The 16,941-nt window shown below is 24.9% G+C and overlaps 2 long non-coding RNA genes across 2 annotated transcripts; both read right to left on the bottom strand.

Annotated features, from left to right (window-relative positions):
- Positions 1-259: 259 nt before the first annotated feature.
- On the bottom strand, positions 260-1,055 carry LOC149511651 (uncharacterized). The gene is made up of 2 exons (XR_016333819.1): positions 868-1,055; positions 260-745 (listed from the first exon to the last, which is right to left on the bottom strand). It is a non-coding gene; the product is annotated as an uncharacterized LOC149511651 (long non-coding RNA).
- Positions 1,056-7,255: 6,200 nt separating this feature from the next.
- LOC149511650 (uncharacterized) lies at positions 7,256-7,959 on the bottom strand. Its single transcript, XR_016333844.1, has 2 exons — positions 7,795-7,959; positions 7,256-7,639 (listed from the first exon to the last, which is right to left on the bottom strand). It is a non-coding gene; the product is annotated as an uncharacterized LOC149511650 (long non-coding RNA).
- Positions 7,960-16,941: the final 8,982 nt, after the last annotated feature.

Below are 16,941 nucleotides of genomic sequence, written 5' to 3'. Positions count from 1 at the left end.
AGCATTGAGCTGGGCCATTACTTGGACTAAATCTTGGCCCGATTTCAAAAACTAGCCCTCTTGTTTAACTAGTAGTTATTGATTTATTCTTTTTTCTTTGGCAAAAGGGTAAATGAAAGTAAGAAACACCTAAATTAAAATTCAATAATCATTCAAACATTTATATTTTTTTGTAATAAATTAAATTTTTAATATTTATTTTCACTCATTAAGCCTTTGTTAGAAGAAATAAAGTAAATTGTTTCTATCCAATCAAAAATTTAACTTGATGAAATTAGATATTTAAAGGTTCATAACTCTTTTTACTACAAGAGGGAATATTACAACTCAAATTTAGAAACTTTACTGCATCAATTGAACACTAGAAACTTATTCCCTTCAAACAGCTATATATTATACGATGGAAAGGAAAATCATAAGTGTTCAAACATAAACTAATAACAAACCCTTCTCGAATGAAAATTGCAGAACTTCATCAATTTCACTGCTAGCCAATAAAATTATTAATGACAAGAATATTGACACAACCATTTCAGATTCTTGGTATCAGTGTTCATCTATTTTATTAACTGTAACAGCAGCACCAACTTTTGCTTTGTTAATAATCTTGTTAACGTCGTCAGTATCCAAATCAGTCCTAGGAACTACCTCCTTAACGTCAATGCTATTCGTTGAAGCTTCAGGCGTGGGGTTGATTTGTCCACCGCCCCCGCTCTTGGTCTTTGGCCTGGATGGTGTAGCAGTTCTGATTAAGAAAAACAACAAGAAGAAATTTGCAAGTAGGATTGTTAGATCATCGGGGAATAAAAGAAAAAAAAATCAACTGTCAGGAAACATATAAAATCATAATCATCTAGCTGAACTTACAATTTCAAAGTTTTTACATGTTGGAGCCTGGATATATTGTGCATAGGGGACAGAAATTTTCTCATGAAACTAACCACTATTAAAGCCATGAACAACAATATTGAAGAGCTTTACTTGGTTTCTCTTCAATAAGCTCAAGAGCTCTAAACTAATTTGTGGTTCTGACTTCTGAATTGAACCCCAGATCATTTATACCCAAAAAGACTTGAATAAGTCAGTTTTTGATTAGGTACTACACTATAAATATTACTTTTCTCATGGACTTTGACTCTTTTGAGTTTTAACAATTAGTCAATATGCATGTTCACATTGTCAATTTGTCATTTCATATTTGGATCAAGTGGAATTGATAAGTGCAAATATATATGAAAATTTCTAAATTTTGGGAGGTTGAAAGAATTGTTGATTTTATTAATTGTGAATTTGACACGTTTTGGAGATTATGGTGATAATTAAGGGAAGGTTTGCTTGTATATATTGGTATTATCTCTATAATGCAAGGTTGTTATAAGAGAGATTCTCTTCAACCTTTCATTAAACTCGGAGGAGAGATAGCTCATTTTATTCTTCTTTGGTGTTAAAGTGAGTTATTCTACATTTAATAAATTTTCAATATCTTGTAGTGTTATATTCAAATTGGATCATTCAACTTACTGTCAATTAATTTTAAATTCGATGTTTAACATGGTATCAGAGTCAAGACTTTTTTTCCGTTGCCCTTTACTAATTTGTCACAATGATGCAGGCTTGTTAAAGTGGATTATCTCAAATCTAATAAATTTTTAATATCCTGTAATCTTATATTTATGTTAGGCCCCAGCACTTATTACCAATTGATTTTAAATTGGATGTCTAATATTTGGAACATCTCATCAAGGACATTGATGAAATTTTTAATGAAATTTTTAACCTGTAATTCATTCGTTTCTTGGTCTTTTGCTATGCACATGATAGATAAGAACTCTTGGTATAAGGTTATGTAATACTCCAGCCCAATTATTAATTGGGCTAGACTAATACTAAAGCCCATCAGTTTATTAAGATATTATTTAGTAAAAGAAAAAATGCTGAAGTATTAGATGAAAGAAAACCTACCTATCGTAAAACAAAAAGGAAATATAGTTCTTCTTCTTCATCTTCCTTGGGGTTAGAGAATATGAAAAATTAAGTTGGAGATTCACAATCATAGGCTACAATCAAGTTAATCCCTTAAAGATGAGTACATGCCCTCTTTTTATTTAAGAAGAAATATCAAGTTGATTGCTATTATTTGGAGTTGAAGTTTTGAGAGAAAAACCAAGAAAAATCATGAAATCTTTCATTAATCTTAATGATCTATTTGGATAAATTACTGGGCTTTGTTTATTTCATGTTCTTAAGATTTATTGATGATTATTGAATGGAGTTTGTTGGTTTAAAGTAATGATTTAAGTTTTTAAAGATTGAAGGAGAAATTTTATTTTTGGATGAGATGTTATGATCTGTAATAATGAATTAAAATAGAATTTTGTATTAATGGATAGATTATTGCTGTGATTATTATATATCATTGGAAAGCATGTTGAATCTAGTTTCTAATGAAATAAACAAAAGTCAAATCTGAGTTTTCTATGAAGAGTTGTCTAATTTTAACTTAAGGATATGCAGGCTGTAAGATAATAGCATCAGGGTTGAATTACGAAATTCTTCTTAATTTGTATACAAGGATTTACAGATTAAGCCATATATGTTTGGAAAGCTTATTGAGTCCACTTTCCAATGAAATAAGCGGAATTGAATTTGGAGTTTCCTGTGAATAAATATATAATTTTTATTAGAAGGTATACAGGCTGTTTGACAGCAGTATATGATGTGGATTTCAAAATTTGTTATAACTAATCTACAAGGAATTACTAGGTGTTCCATATATGGTTAGAAAGCTTATCAAGTCTAGTTTCTAACGCATTAAAGAGATCATAATTCCGATTTGGATATATTGAGATATGACTGTTTTAATGAAAAGAGGTCAGGCTGCCAGTATTAATTAGTTAAGTTAACCCTTTGTGTAACTTAGTTGATTTTTGTATAAATTGTGTCAAAAAGGGTTGATTAAATTTTGATATGTTGAAATGATCTTGGATAGGCCATTAATTATTTTTGGAGAAAAACTAAGTGGTGGAATCGAATGGAGGTAAGTAGAATCTCATACACTTTGCTTGTTTTCGAATCTAGGTATATATTTATATATGTTTCTAAATGAAAGAATGTTTTATTTCTTTATTTTCGATATATGAAAATAGGATCAAGCATATGATTATTTTGTGTTTCTCTATATAAATGATGGATCATGCTTATGAATGAAATGAGAAAATAATTTTTGTTTAAAGAATTATTTTGTGATGGCTACGTTTTTATATCCTTGGGAAGTGGGATCATCGACACCAGAACTAGTTCTACGACCCTGGCTAACGGGTAATAGTAGTTAGCAAAGACATGATCATACGACCCTAGCTAACGGGTAATAGTAGTTAGTGTAAGCCCTGGCTAACAGGTTATAATAGTTAGCAATGATCATGAGGACTAGTTCTACGACCCTGACTAACAGGTAATAGTAGTTAGCAAAGATATGATCATACGACCCTGACTAACGGGTAATAGTAGTTAGCGTAAGCCCTGGCTAACGGGTTATAATAGTTAGCAATGATCATGAGAATAAAATTGTCGATACGGTCAATGTCACGGGTTATAGCAGTGACCGTAGCTAACGATTTGAATGATAATGATGATTTACGATGATTTTTAATGATTGATCCATGATTTGATTTAATTATGATGTTTGAATGATACCATATTTTACAATGATTTATGAAGTGACATATTTTGACATTGATTTATGAATTTATGAAATATTTGACAAAACGATGATCTTGAAATGTTTTGATATTATGATTTGATGAATGTTTTGAATGATCTATATGATGTGTAAAAAAAAATAATGCTTGATCTGATAAGGTATGTGAGCCTATACTTACTGATCTGTGGTTGCTCATTCCCTTTTTACTTTTTCTTTACAGATGACTAAGTGATAAGTTTGGTTAGTCTTATGTGAAGCTAGAAGATGAAACGGGTATGATTACTTAATCGTCAGAGAATATGTTGGCCAATGAGATTTTAAGAGGCAGTTTTGTATTTTATATGGTTTGTATTTGGATATATAAAGATATATCATCAGTTGGATTAAAGATATGAATTTTACTTAGTATATTGTTTTATTGAAGAATTTTAGAATGTTTAAGAAAGAAAGCTTCTTATTATTTTGAGATTCTCTTAAAGGTAATATGACCGTGTTATGCCTCGATTCGAGGCGTGAAAGGTTATGATGGTGAAAATTGATGATTGAGATGTTGAAGGATAACTGCAAGTAGAAAAAAGTTACAAAGAAAACAATTCACAAAAATTTAGATAATGGTAGAATATGATTATTGAATTAAAAAGAGATAAAAGTTAATCTCCAAAACTAGAAACTAAAGGATACAAAAATATCATTATAAGAATTCTAATTAAAGATACAGAACAATAGAAGTTAACCACTCTAGAAAATTTATCTAAGAGATATAAAACTTGAATAACAATCTAAAAGATTACTTAAAGATTAAGAAAACTCTATTCTCCCTTCTACTAAAGAATAATGGAAAATATATATGCTAAGAACATCCCTCCAAACATAGGAACTTTGAGATTGAATTATTAGAATCGTGTCTAAAATCAAAGGATATGCATGTAAACTCATTTACTTTTACAAATTATATAATAATGAATTTGACCATAATCTCATCCGTATTCATGCTTTTTTTTTTCAGCTAATGTGAACACAATCTCTTTATTTTAACCCGTTTCATTTTTGTATTTATTTAGTGGATTTGGACTAAGGATAAATTCATCTTATTTTTGAATAAACCATCCTTAATCTCAATCTAAGTTGTAAGATATCTTGACATTTCAGTGTTAGGTCAATGCATGAAATATTCATATATTTTGAATATTGAATTGTTTTCACTCTTTTAACCTCATCCATACTATTAGATTGATTAATTATGGAACTTATTAATTTGACATTTTTTTTATGTTGATGAGTTATTAAAATTGCTTAATCAATACAAGTCTTATGTTTTTTTGTGCATAGGAGGTCATGATGAAAAAAAAAAAGATTGTATATGATAAAATTCAAACCCCAATATTAAATTTCACGTTTTAAAAATACCAGCCTACTTTAATAAACCATTGATATCATTATGAATGAAACCAATTAAATCATCTACAGGAACAAAAAGTTTGGAGATTTGAAAACTGCAACTAATGTCCAACGTGTCAATATTTTATTGAGATTATTGTGATAAATTCGAAAATAGTGAGGAAGATTATACTATATACTAAAGTTAAAGTGATTAATTACCCTACCAAAAAAAAAAAATTAAAGGCCCTTCTTCCTTAAACAATTTAAGTAACATTAAGGATCCAAATGGAGTTCTTTGTATGTAGAGAGTCAAATAATAAGGTACCCCATTAATAGAAAGTTAGGAGACCAGTGGCTCCTTTGTCTTTTAAAGCCATATATATACCAAGCTTTGTATATATTCCCCAGCTTCTTCCAAGCATATTCATGTTGGATCCGTAAAATTAAACCAGCATTCCCATTAAAAATCGAAGAACCCAATCCCTCTCCACCTTGCAATTTTTTATAGGAACTTCCCTCATAATAAATATTTGCATCATGGTGATGACGAGGAAGTGATGGTGATTTTTTTTTTCTTTTGCTGCGGGTGGTGATATAGCTTCAATGAGGCACCTAATTTCCTGTTTATTTTATCAGATGATCTGTTAGGGTTTAATTAATGTGTAAGAAGTGATTAATCATTCGTTTTATATTATAATGTTTGGCGTGTTATTCATGATTGAATCATAAAGTAATCCCTTAAATCTATTGGGTCTAAAAGTCAAAAGTCTTTGCTCCATCAACAACCTTTGGTCCCTTCAACTTAAATCTCTAACAATCAGTGAAGTTAGTGATGATATGAGGCGAAGTCTAAGATAAAGAAGGGACCAAACAGTAAAGTGATTATAAATGTATTAGGCATCTTTCCTTTTTATTTTATCAAATAATTTGCTAGGTTTCAATATTTAGGAAGTGACTATTTGTTTTGAACTACTGTTTTGGCATTTTTCATTATCGAATCATAAATTAAGAACCCTTAAATCTATTGCTGAATTGGTCAGAAGTCTTTGCTAGGTAGCTCCAACAACCCCTTGTGGTCCCTTCGCCATAAATTTCTGATAACAATCATTTTGATGCAATGAAATTTTCCAAGAAAAAACTAAAAATAGAAAAATGACCAATTCTCACTATTGAAAACTCATGTACTAGCTAGAGCAAATAATTAAGTTTAGCAAGCTGGAAAAGGCAAGAGATGGTGAAAAGATTGGGGAAGAAATGGTGTCAGTGTACAGGTTCTTATTCCTCGGGATAAAACCTAGGTGAAGATATTTAAGTAAAATTTATAAAAAAAAAAATTTAAAATGATTTAACAAAATTTTTAATAAAAAATTTTAACTAATAGATTGATAAAATTTAATGTAAAACTTAATAATATGTAAAAAATATATATTAAAAACAATATTTATAATTTAAATTTGATCGATACTTATTTAATGATAAAACTTTTATCAATATTATTACTAAAAATATATATTTAATAAATATATTAAAATTTTACATACTAAATCTATGTAATAAAATTTTTTAATTTATCAATTTTTATTTTTATTTACTCATTTCTTATAAAAAATTTTACAAACTTCACCTATAAATTTTCATTTAAATCTGTCTCTTTTGATAAATCAGTAAAATGCAGATTTCAACTTGGTGAGAGGGCCCTCACCATGCATTCAAATGAAGCCTCAATAATTTAGATGTAACAAGGTACCTTAAATTAATTAAGGAGGTTCAAGTTAATCAACTTAAATCCTTAATATTTTTCTTATTTGATCATCAAGATATATACTTTATATATATATTATTTTGGGATTGAAGAAGTTTGAAATTAACTTTTTGAGTTTGAAAATGTTACGATATTTTATTTTGTGCCTTTATGATCAATATCGATGTATTTGTACTTACATAGTTTTATACTTAAATTATATATCTCTAGTTTTAATTCATCTCTAGGCCTTCTCTCTCTCTCTCTCTCTCTCTCTCTCTCTCTCTCTCTCTCTCTCTCTCTCTTTTGACATGTATTTGTTTGACTGGTAGATAAAGAATTTGTTAGGGCTGCTACACTTTTCTAATCAAATATATATAACAAACTTAATTTATAATCAAGTAGAAAATTTTCCACTAGCTGAGCACAATAAATTGAGTTCAAACAGGCACTAATATCAACTGCATACACATGGAATTAATACGTGACAGATGAAATTTTTTACAAGAAAGAGAGGAGACCAAAAGGAAACTGAGATTATTTATACTGCAAATTTAAGATTCTTTCATAATGATGGAAGCCATCGATATTCTTATTAACATAAAACCTATTATGACTAATCAGTTGGTTCAGATCCCTTGTTAGTAGCAGCATCATCAACATTTGCTTTACTCTTCTGGTTATCTTTTCCAGTATCCAGGGTATTGTTGGGGGTAACCTCCTTCACCCCTACTACGGTCCTTGTTGAAATCTTGTTGGACCTGTTGATTTTTCCGCCGCTGCCACTGCGGGTCTTTGGCCTATCTGGTGTAGCACATCTGATCCAGGAGGAAGAAAGATTAATCATACAAATTAACATAATGATAAAAGTTCAATATACAAACTTGTACGATAAAACCAACTCGGAATCATTATTGCTTTCAAATTAAACAAAAAACTATAGAAAGTAGAAGCTGAGGATTGATTCACTTACAGTATCATAGTTTTTGGTTTTTGGAGCTTGGAAATGTGCATGGGGAGCATGGTGGCCTTGGGAAGAAAGTTACCAACTAAAGCCATGAGCAAAAAACTGAAGGAGAAATCCGATTTCTTTTCAATAATAAGCTCAATAGCTATAAGAAAAAAGTGTGGTTTCCAACTGAATCCCAAAGGGAACATTTTATAGCAACTTCACCAGATGGTCTATGTATATAATTCCTTTGTATATTCAATTTAGGATAGTATAATAGTAACATAAATGTCGTGATCCCCTCTTTTTTTTTTCTTTTTTTTTTCTGTCATTGATTTTGACGCTTTGAGTCTCCAGTCGCCACCATGCATGTTCACAAGGTTTATTTTTTATGTTAATAATTTGCTTAAAAAATTTCATGGATTTGGTAGCATTTCAGTTCCATATAATATTTTTAAGAATAAACAATCCATACACATATTAAAAGAAATTAAAAAACTAAATATGCATTGAAACAGTTTTCATGCATCAATTAATAATTGCGTTCGTTGATGTCATCTCAAAATATTGACTAGAAAATGTGAGTCATCGCTGGCCCCAATTGCATGAAAATGCTAGAGGTAGTCCACCCTACAAGCCCCAATTGCATGGAAATGCTAAAGGCAATTAGTAGATCTCGCAATATGCTGATATAAAAATAAAATATAAAAATAATATAATTTAAAATTTTAATAATTATTATATAAAAATTTTATAAAATTAAAAATATATATTTTATATTTTTATATCAATATAAATTATAATATAATTTTATATAAAATATAATATAAATATATAAATTTTAATATTTTACATAACTTAAATACATGAATTCGTCAAATATGCCCTACACCCTTTTCAACAGGAGGTCTCCAAAAGAGCCACGTTTCCTTTGTTAAAACTCTTAAAATTGACTTTGTTGACGAAATTTGGGCTCAAAGGAGATAAAGGAAATTAATGCCATGCAATAAACTGGAGATATGCAAATGATGTTTAGAGTTCCAGAGATCAGCTCTCCATCTTTGACTTCAATAGATTTGGGCCAATATGGAAGGACCAGATCTTCAATCTCCTGCCTAGCCCAAAAGCCAAAGCCTCATGTTGAAAAGAAAAGAATATTAGAAATATTGACAGTCTGAGTGCCTTATCGGATTAAAAGAAAAAAATTTTTAATAGTTTTTAAAAGAGTTAAATATAAAAATAACCCTTAAATTATGCACTTTTATTATTTTAATACCTAAAAAATAAAATTATCAAATTAGTTCTTAAATTTTTATTTTATTATTTTATTAATAATTTAGACTAATACCGTTAATCAACTTTATTGACATGACATAAATATCTAATAAAATAATTATACATATAAAAAAATTCAATTAACGTCGTATAATTAGTGCCACATCATCATTAAAAAAAATTTTAAATCTAAAAATTTTTAAAATTTTTTTAAAAAATTCTAAAACAAAATTTTAAAAATTTTACAAAATTCAAAAAAAATTAAAACATTAAAAAATTCTAAAAAATTTTTAAAATTAAAAAATTCTAAAAGTTTTAAAAATTTTCAAAAAAAATCCAAACAAATTTTAAAAAATTCAAAAAAAATTAAAAATTTTAAAATATTGTAAAAATTTTTTGAAAAAAGTATGGAAATTTTTCATATTTTTTGTATCTCACAATTTTAACTTGAGTAAATTACATAAATATACCTTAAGGTTTAATGTGATTTGAGTTTATCTCTTAAAGTTTAAAATGTGATACTTAACTACCATATGATTTGTTTTATTATATTTTTACTCAAAACCATTACTTTTTCTTTGTTTAAAATTTTTTATTTTCAATTCATCTTCTCTCTCTAAAATCATATGAATATCTCTAAACAACGAAACTTAAAACCACCAAAAACTCTCTTTCACAAACCTAGAAAAGCAACCTCAAACCAAGACCTAAAATTTTGATTTTACTTTTAAATTTATGGTGTTCTTTGGCTGTGTTAATTTTTTTTGTTCAAACTTTCAATATTTTTTATTTATTTGTTTATATGCAAATTTTAATTTTTGTGTCTTTTTGGAAATGAAATTTTTACTATTAAGAATTTTATCAAGCATCAAACAAACAACCAATTTTCATTTAGCAACCACCAAAAACCTAGAGATAATCATCAATAAACCCAAAAACTTAGAAACAAATCTAGAAACCCAGAAACAAATCAAGCACTCACCAAAAAAACTCATAGAATTCAAATCTATCATAAATTACTCGTACATAGTAAATCCACAAAACAACTATAAATTCACATAATAACCATAATAACTCATCAACAATGATTTTTTTATAGGTTTCATTTTGAATTTTTTTAAAATTTTTGGGTTTTTAAAACAGAGATAGAAAAAGAAAACGAAAAAAGATCAACTGACGTCACACACCATAATAGCATACTTTTCCAACATTTGATCCCCCACTTACTGAACATTGAGAAGAATTCATGTTTCCAATCTAATTTTTCTTTCAAAAGTTTGAATATGAGAAAAAACAAACAAAAAAATATTTCATATTTTATCATTTTTTTGAATTTTTGGATTTATTAATTTTCTAGTAATTTTTTTATTTTTAAAATTATCATAATTTTTATAATTTTTAAAAATATTTCATACTTTATCATTTTTATTTTTTTAATGTTTTAAAAAAAATTTTAAATTTTTTTGAATTGTTTTAAATTTAATTTTTTTTCAAAATTTTAAAAAATTATAAATTTATAATTTTTTTATAATTTTCATAATTTCTAAAAATTTTGTAGAATTGTTTTAAATTTTAAATTTTTTTAGAAATATTTAAAATATTTTTAAATTTTTTAAAAAAAATTTAATATTTTTTAAAATTTTTCAAAATTTTTTAGAAATTTGAAAACTTTTTTAGAATTTTTTATAATATTTTAAAATATTTTATAATTTTTTTAGAATTTTGTAACATTTTTTGAATTGTTCTTTTTATGATGTGACATTGACTTGACTTTTTTTTACATAAGTCAGTATTTTATTGGATGTTAATACCATGTCAGTAAAGCTGATTAAAAACGTTAATCTCAGGTACCAATGTGACAACAAAATAAAAATTTAAATATCAATATGATAATTTTATTTATTTAGATATCAAACTGATAAAAAATTATAATTTAACGACCACTTTTATATTTAACTTGTATTTAAAAATGTTGCTCTCATTTGTCCTTGTCCTTTTCATGAAAAGATTTTCCCAAGTAAACCCAAAATATAAGAAGTTTGCCCTAAATTAGTCCAAGATATATAAGGATAATCATCAAGTCTTGATATATAATTAAACCAAAAGCCCTGCAATCCTACTCATTATGAATTGTTGTGCCTTGTATGCCCCAAACCAATGTAAATTCTTTAGCCTTCAGTGTATAATTTATGTAGTTTGGGATTAGGAGGTAAGGTCCTTGTTACATTAAGTTGAGGCTTTAACACCTAAAGATGGTTGTATAAATTAATTAAGTTAAACCTTAGGTTCAACTCTAGTTTATATTTTGGCCTATCTGATTTTTTTTCAATAATAAGCTCAATAGCTAGTAAAAAAAATATGGTTTCCAACTGAATCCAAAGCGTAGATTTTATGGCAACTTCACCGGAAATTTGATGTATATAGTTCCTTTGTGTATTCAATTCAAGATAGTAACATAAATTTCATCAGTTGCCACCATGCATGTTCACATGGTTTATTTTTTACTGTTAATACTTTGCTTAAAAATTTCATGGATTTGGTAGCATTTTAGTTCAAATATCTACTATATAAATACTAAAAATGTATGGTTATACGAGTTAATCTTTTGTTTTCTGTTTTTTTTTCCTATTTTTTATTTTTCACTCTTTTTATTTTTTATAATTTAATAAATTTTTAAAATTATAAAAATATATACTTTTAAAGATTTTTTTTTTTTATGAAAGATCTACTTATATCAAACTTTTTTTCCTTTTTGTCCTTTTTTTTCTCTTTTTTTTAAATATATTTAATTTTTTTAGATTTTGTTGTGAGATCCAGTTGATATCAAAGGTATGTTACATATTTTATTAATTTTTAATTTTTCTTTCTTTTAGCTTTTATATATTTAATAAATAATTATTTAGATTTTATTTTCTTTCGAGAGGCTCATTTGATATCAAAGTTATGTCACATGTTGAGTTATTTGATTCTTTTTTTCATTTTTCTTTCTTTAGATATTTAATTAATATTTTTTAGATTTTAAAATTTCTTGAATATGGGTCCATTTGATATTATTATTTAAAAATATTTTTTTAGTTTATTCTTTTAATTTGATAATTGTAAAGAAAAAGACATTAGCAAAGGTGTCGATGTCAAATTTTATTTTTATTTTTTTGTTTTTTGATCTTTTCTTTTTTTAATCTTTTCTTAGTTTTATTTAAATCCATGATATAAATTTCTCAAAAAACTCATCGTTGTTAATTTCGTGTAACAATTCTTTTTTTTTTCTTTCAATTTTTCCTTTTTTAAGTTTTTTTTCTTCCTTCATTTTTTCTGTTTTCTTAAATTAGATTTAAAAAAAAAACGAACATATACACATGGAAACCTATTTCATTTACATTTTTTTTATTTTTAATTTTTTAATTAGACAATTCTTGCATCAAGAGAAACTGATAAATAATTTTTTGAAAAAAAAACAAAGATATATATCACAAAACAACTCGTATTCGATAGATTTCGATTTGTTCAAATCTAAAATGTGCATTCTTTTTAATTTGAGAATGGATCCAATTCAAAATTTGAGATCAAGTCAGTTTCAAGTTTTTGGTGTTTCATCCTATATTCTCATAAATATAAATATATATTAATATTTATTTAATTTTATATTTATATATGTGTGTATTATATTAATAAAATTATTATTTGATGCTTTAATTTAATAATTTTTGTATGTAAGACCTAATTATATCAATCTTTTCTTTTTTTTGTTTTTTGCTTTTACTTTTTACCTTTTTTTCCTTTTTTTAAAAATATATTTAATAAATTTTTTTAGGCTTTTTTTTGTAAAACCTATTTAATATTGTTATAACGTATATATCCGTAGACTCATCATTAGACATAAACTTTAGAAATCACCACCAATCTTTTTCGTTTAGGTACAATTGATCACCTAACTGAATCTATCATATTTAAAGAGAACTTTCAAGATAGATTTTGATATCTTTAAATAGTAGATTCTAAAATTCACGAAATCAGATTTTAGGTTCGAAATTGTAATTATGTGTGAAGAAAGTTATAGCACTCTAATAATACTCAATCAAAGGATTGTATCAATTTGATTTCAAATTATTCAAGTCTTGAAATATTTTTATAATTTTATCCAGTAATTTAATTATTAAAAATTGATCTTAAAATTACTCTAATAATTTGGTAGCAATTTGTAATAATTTTTTCACCTCAAGAGTATTTATAAAGACTAATGTCACACTTTGAAGATATTTTATCGTTGAGTTTATTAATATATTTTATTTAAAAAATAATTAGTAAAATCTTTCAATAGTTTGATAAAATTTATTTTCATGTAGATCTCCTAATAGTTTGGTAAAAAAAATTTTTAAAATTATTTATAAAATAATTAGTAAAATCTTCCAATAGTTTGATAAAATTTTATTTTCATGCAGATCTCCTAATAGTTTGATAAGATTTTGTTTGAAAATCATTTATAAAATTTTATTTTGATACAGATCTCTCAATAGTTTGGTGAGATTTTATTTGAAAATCATTTTATAAAATTTTACTTTGAGAAAATTTATTAAATCTTCTAATAGTTTGATAAAATTTAATTCAAAATTTTGATCCCCCAATAGTTTGGTAGGATTAAAAATATTTTATTAAAAAAATTATATTATGAAATTCTCTAATAGTTTGATAAAATTCATAATTTAAAATTTATAAACCCATGAAATAAAAAATTCATAATTTAAAACTCACAATCTTTAAATTTTATTTTAAACATACATAAAAAAAAGTGAAATAAATGAATAAATATATAAATAAACCAAATTTGAAAATTACAATGGAGACACACCTAGGTGAAAATATCCCTTGATTTGTAATGACAGAGAATTATAAATTCCAACCAAATAACTCTGCCACTAATTCTAACCAAAGAGTTTGGGTATAGGTTTTTACTCATCCATTTCTTGATGCGTTTCCCCTTTTTTTTCCTCCATTTTTTTTTGTGTGTGGTTAATTGGTGTTTATATATAGCCTTCTGTATGGATTTTGCATTGAATGGAAAAAATTATAGATTTGATTATGATCTGAATTGATTCTTTTTATTCTCTTAAAATTTTGTTCAATTCATTTCTAGAATTCTCTATATTTTTTAATTTTCATAATCCCTCAAAAACTCTCAAGTTAAATTTAACTTTGATTTCCTGATTTGATTTCTTTTCAACCTTCTTTTAATATTTGAAGAGATCATGTTTTAGTCTTAATTGCTGAGATCATCCTTAATTAGTACTTAAATTATTCCACATGATTTATGATAAAAATTGAAAACTAGATAAATAAATAAGATATAAAAAAAATATAGGAAATTGGACAATTGTGCTTAGTTCAAATCTGAGCCTAATTGGTTTGAGCCACAGACTAAATAAAGTGTTTTACAAATATCAAAAGTAGGCCATGTTTTTTTTTATTTTTTTATTTTCCTTTCTTTTATTTTTTATACATTTAATAAATACTTTTTTATATTTTAAAATATTTTTTCATACTCACTTGATATCAAAAGTATATCACTTGTCAAGTCATTTGATTTTTTTTTCATTTTTTTACTTTTTTTCTATTTACTTTTTAAAAAATGTTTAATAAATATTTTTAAAAATTTTAAAATTTTTTAAATATGAGATCTATTTGATATTATTATTTAAAAAATATTTTTAATTATATTTTTAATTTAATACTTTTTTTAAAAAAAGATATTAGTAGAAGTGCCAATATCAAATTCAGATTTAATTTTATCTTTTTTTTTTCTTTTCTTAGTTTTTTAAAATCTATGATATAAATTTCTCAAAAAAAATTTCATCATTGCTAATATCGTATGCCAACTTAATCTTTTTCTTTTTTTTTTCTTTTCATTTTTTAAGTTTTTTTTCTTTCTTTTGCTTTTTAAATTAGATTATCTTTTTGAAAAATAAAAAGACGAATGTGTATATGTGTCACCTTATTTTATTAATTTTTTACATCTTTTTTATTTTTTAATTAGATAATTCTTGCAAAAAAAGGAACTCCTAAATAAATTTTTGAAGAAAAATGTCATTAAATGTATGTTTCACAAAACAACTTATATAGATGGATTTCTATTCGTTTGGATCCAATATGGGCATTTTTTTTTAATTTGAGAATGGATCGATTTTTTTTTTTAAATTAAGATAAAATCAAATACAAAGTTTGAGTGTTTCGTCTCGCCCTACTATATATAAGTATATGTTTTGTTATTTATTTAATTTTATATTTATATGTATTATTTTAATAAAAGTATTATTTTATACTTTAATTTAATCAATCCACATGCAATCTCCATTTGATTTTCATTTTTTATCATTTTTTTAAATTTTACTTTGTTAAATTAGATAAGTTTTGTAAAAAAAAAAAATAATGGATATAAATATGACAAAACAACTCATATATGAAGGATTTATCTTCGATCTGATCTAATTTGTGCCTATTTAAAAAGAAAAATTCATGATCAAATCGAAGTTTTATCATTTTAATAAACGAGTTAGAATAAAGGCTTGTTCAAAGTCTTTTATACTGTCCTGAGTATATATATAATTATATTTGCAATTATTTATTTTAATTTTAATTTATATATTATTATATTAATAAAATTATTATTGAATATTTTAATTTAAAAAATTTTATATTTATACATAATTAAGATTTAATCTATTAATTTTATAAAATGTTACTTATTTTCACTTTTCTTTTGACTTTTATTTAAAGTATGGATATGACACCTTATACTTTTTTTAATTAATTTTATTTCTTTCAAGTGGGGCTCTTTTTTTTGTTGTGAAACTCAATTTTTTTCAGTTTTGTTTGTTATTTTGCATTTTTATATTTTATGTTATTGTTTTAAAAATTTTTTTAAATATATAATATTAGGAAATTATTTTTTTTGCAGGACCCACTCTTTTTAAATGGTGAGACTATTTTTTTCCATTGAGTTTTTTTTTTTTTTTTTTACCATTTCACTACTTAAAAAATTATTTTTTATGGGACTTTTTTTTATCATAGGTTCATTTTTTTTATTTTATATATTTTATGTTTTTGTATTTCAATAGGGATTATATTTTTTATATATCAACTTTTTGTTTTGTATTCTTTTCGATGGCCCATTATTGTTTTTCATCTTGAGCCATTTTTATGAGTTTGTTTTTTCTTATTATTTTTTTAATATATATATATATATATTATAGATTGATTTTATCTTTTTTTTAATTTTTTAAAAATTTATATTTTTTAAAATGTGAGACCTACTTTTCTATTATATTTTTTGAACTTATTTTTATCTTTGTTCTTCCTTTTTTTTTTTTTGGTGTTGTGTGATTTCTAATTTTTTTGCTTGCTTAATATATAATTAATTAATTAATTAATTTTGTTTAGGCCCAATTAATACTATTTTTTTCCTTTTCTTAAAAATCTTAATCTTTTTATATCGTATTTTTTGTTAAACATATTTGATACTAAGAGCATGTCACGTGTTAAATCAATTAACCCCTAAATAAACTTGAATAACTTCTAAAGAAAACCCTACACAAAAAAATAAAAAAAATTTTAAGAAATTATTAATATAAAAAAGGAATTTTTAAAAAAAAAGTAATTAAAAATAAATATAAAGGTATAACTCCATGATATACATTTTGCAAAGAAAGCTCATCATTTCTTTTATTTTTACTTTTCTTAAATTTTTGCTTGCTTTCATTTTTTATTTTTTGATTAAATAAATTTTTAGAATAAAAAAAGTGTAAAAGTAGCATTTTTTTTTGCCTTTTTGGTTTGTTTTAATTAATTAATTTACAACAAAAGAAATCAATAATTTTTTAAAAATGTCAATTAAGATGTACTCTA

Source organism: Durio zibethinus, chromosome 25, assembly GCF_047325235.1.
Source record: "Durio zibethinus cultivar Kanyao isolate XHJ-2024 chromosome 25, ASM4732523v1, whole genome shotgun sequence".
Classification (NCBI taxonomy): Eukaryota; Viridiplantae; Streptophyta; class Magnoliopsida; order Malvales; family Malvaceae; genus Durio; species Durio zibethinus.
This window is presented reverse-complemented; position numbering and strand designations above follow the sequence as displayed.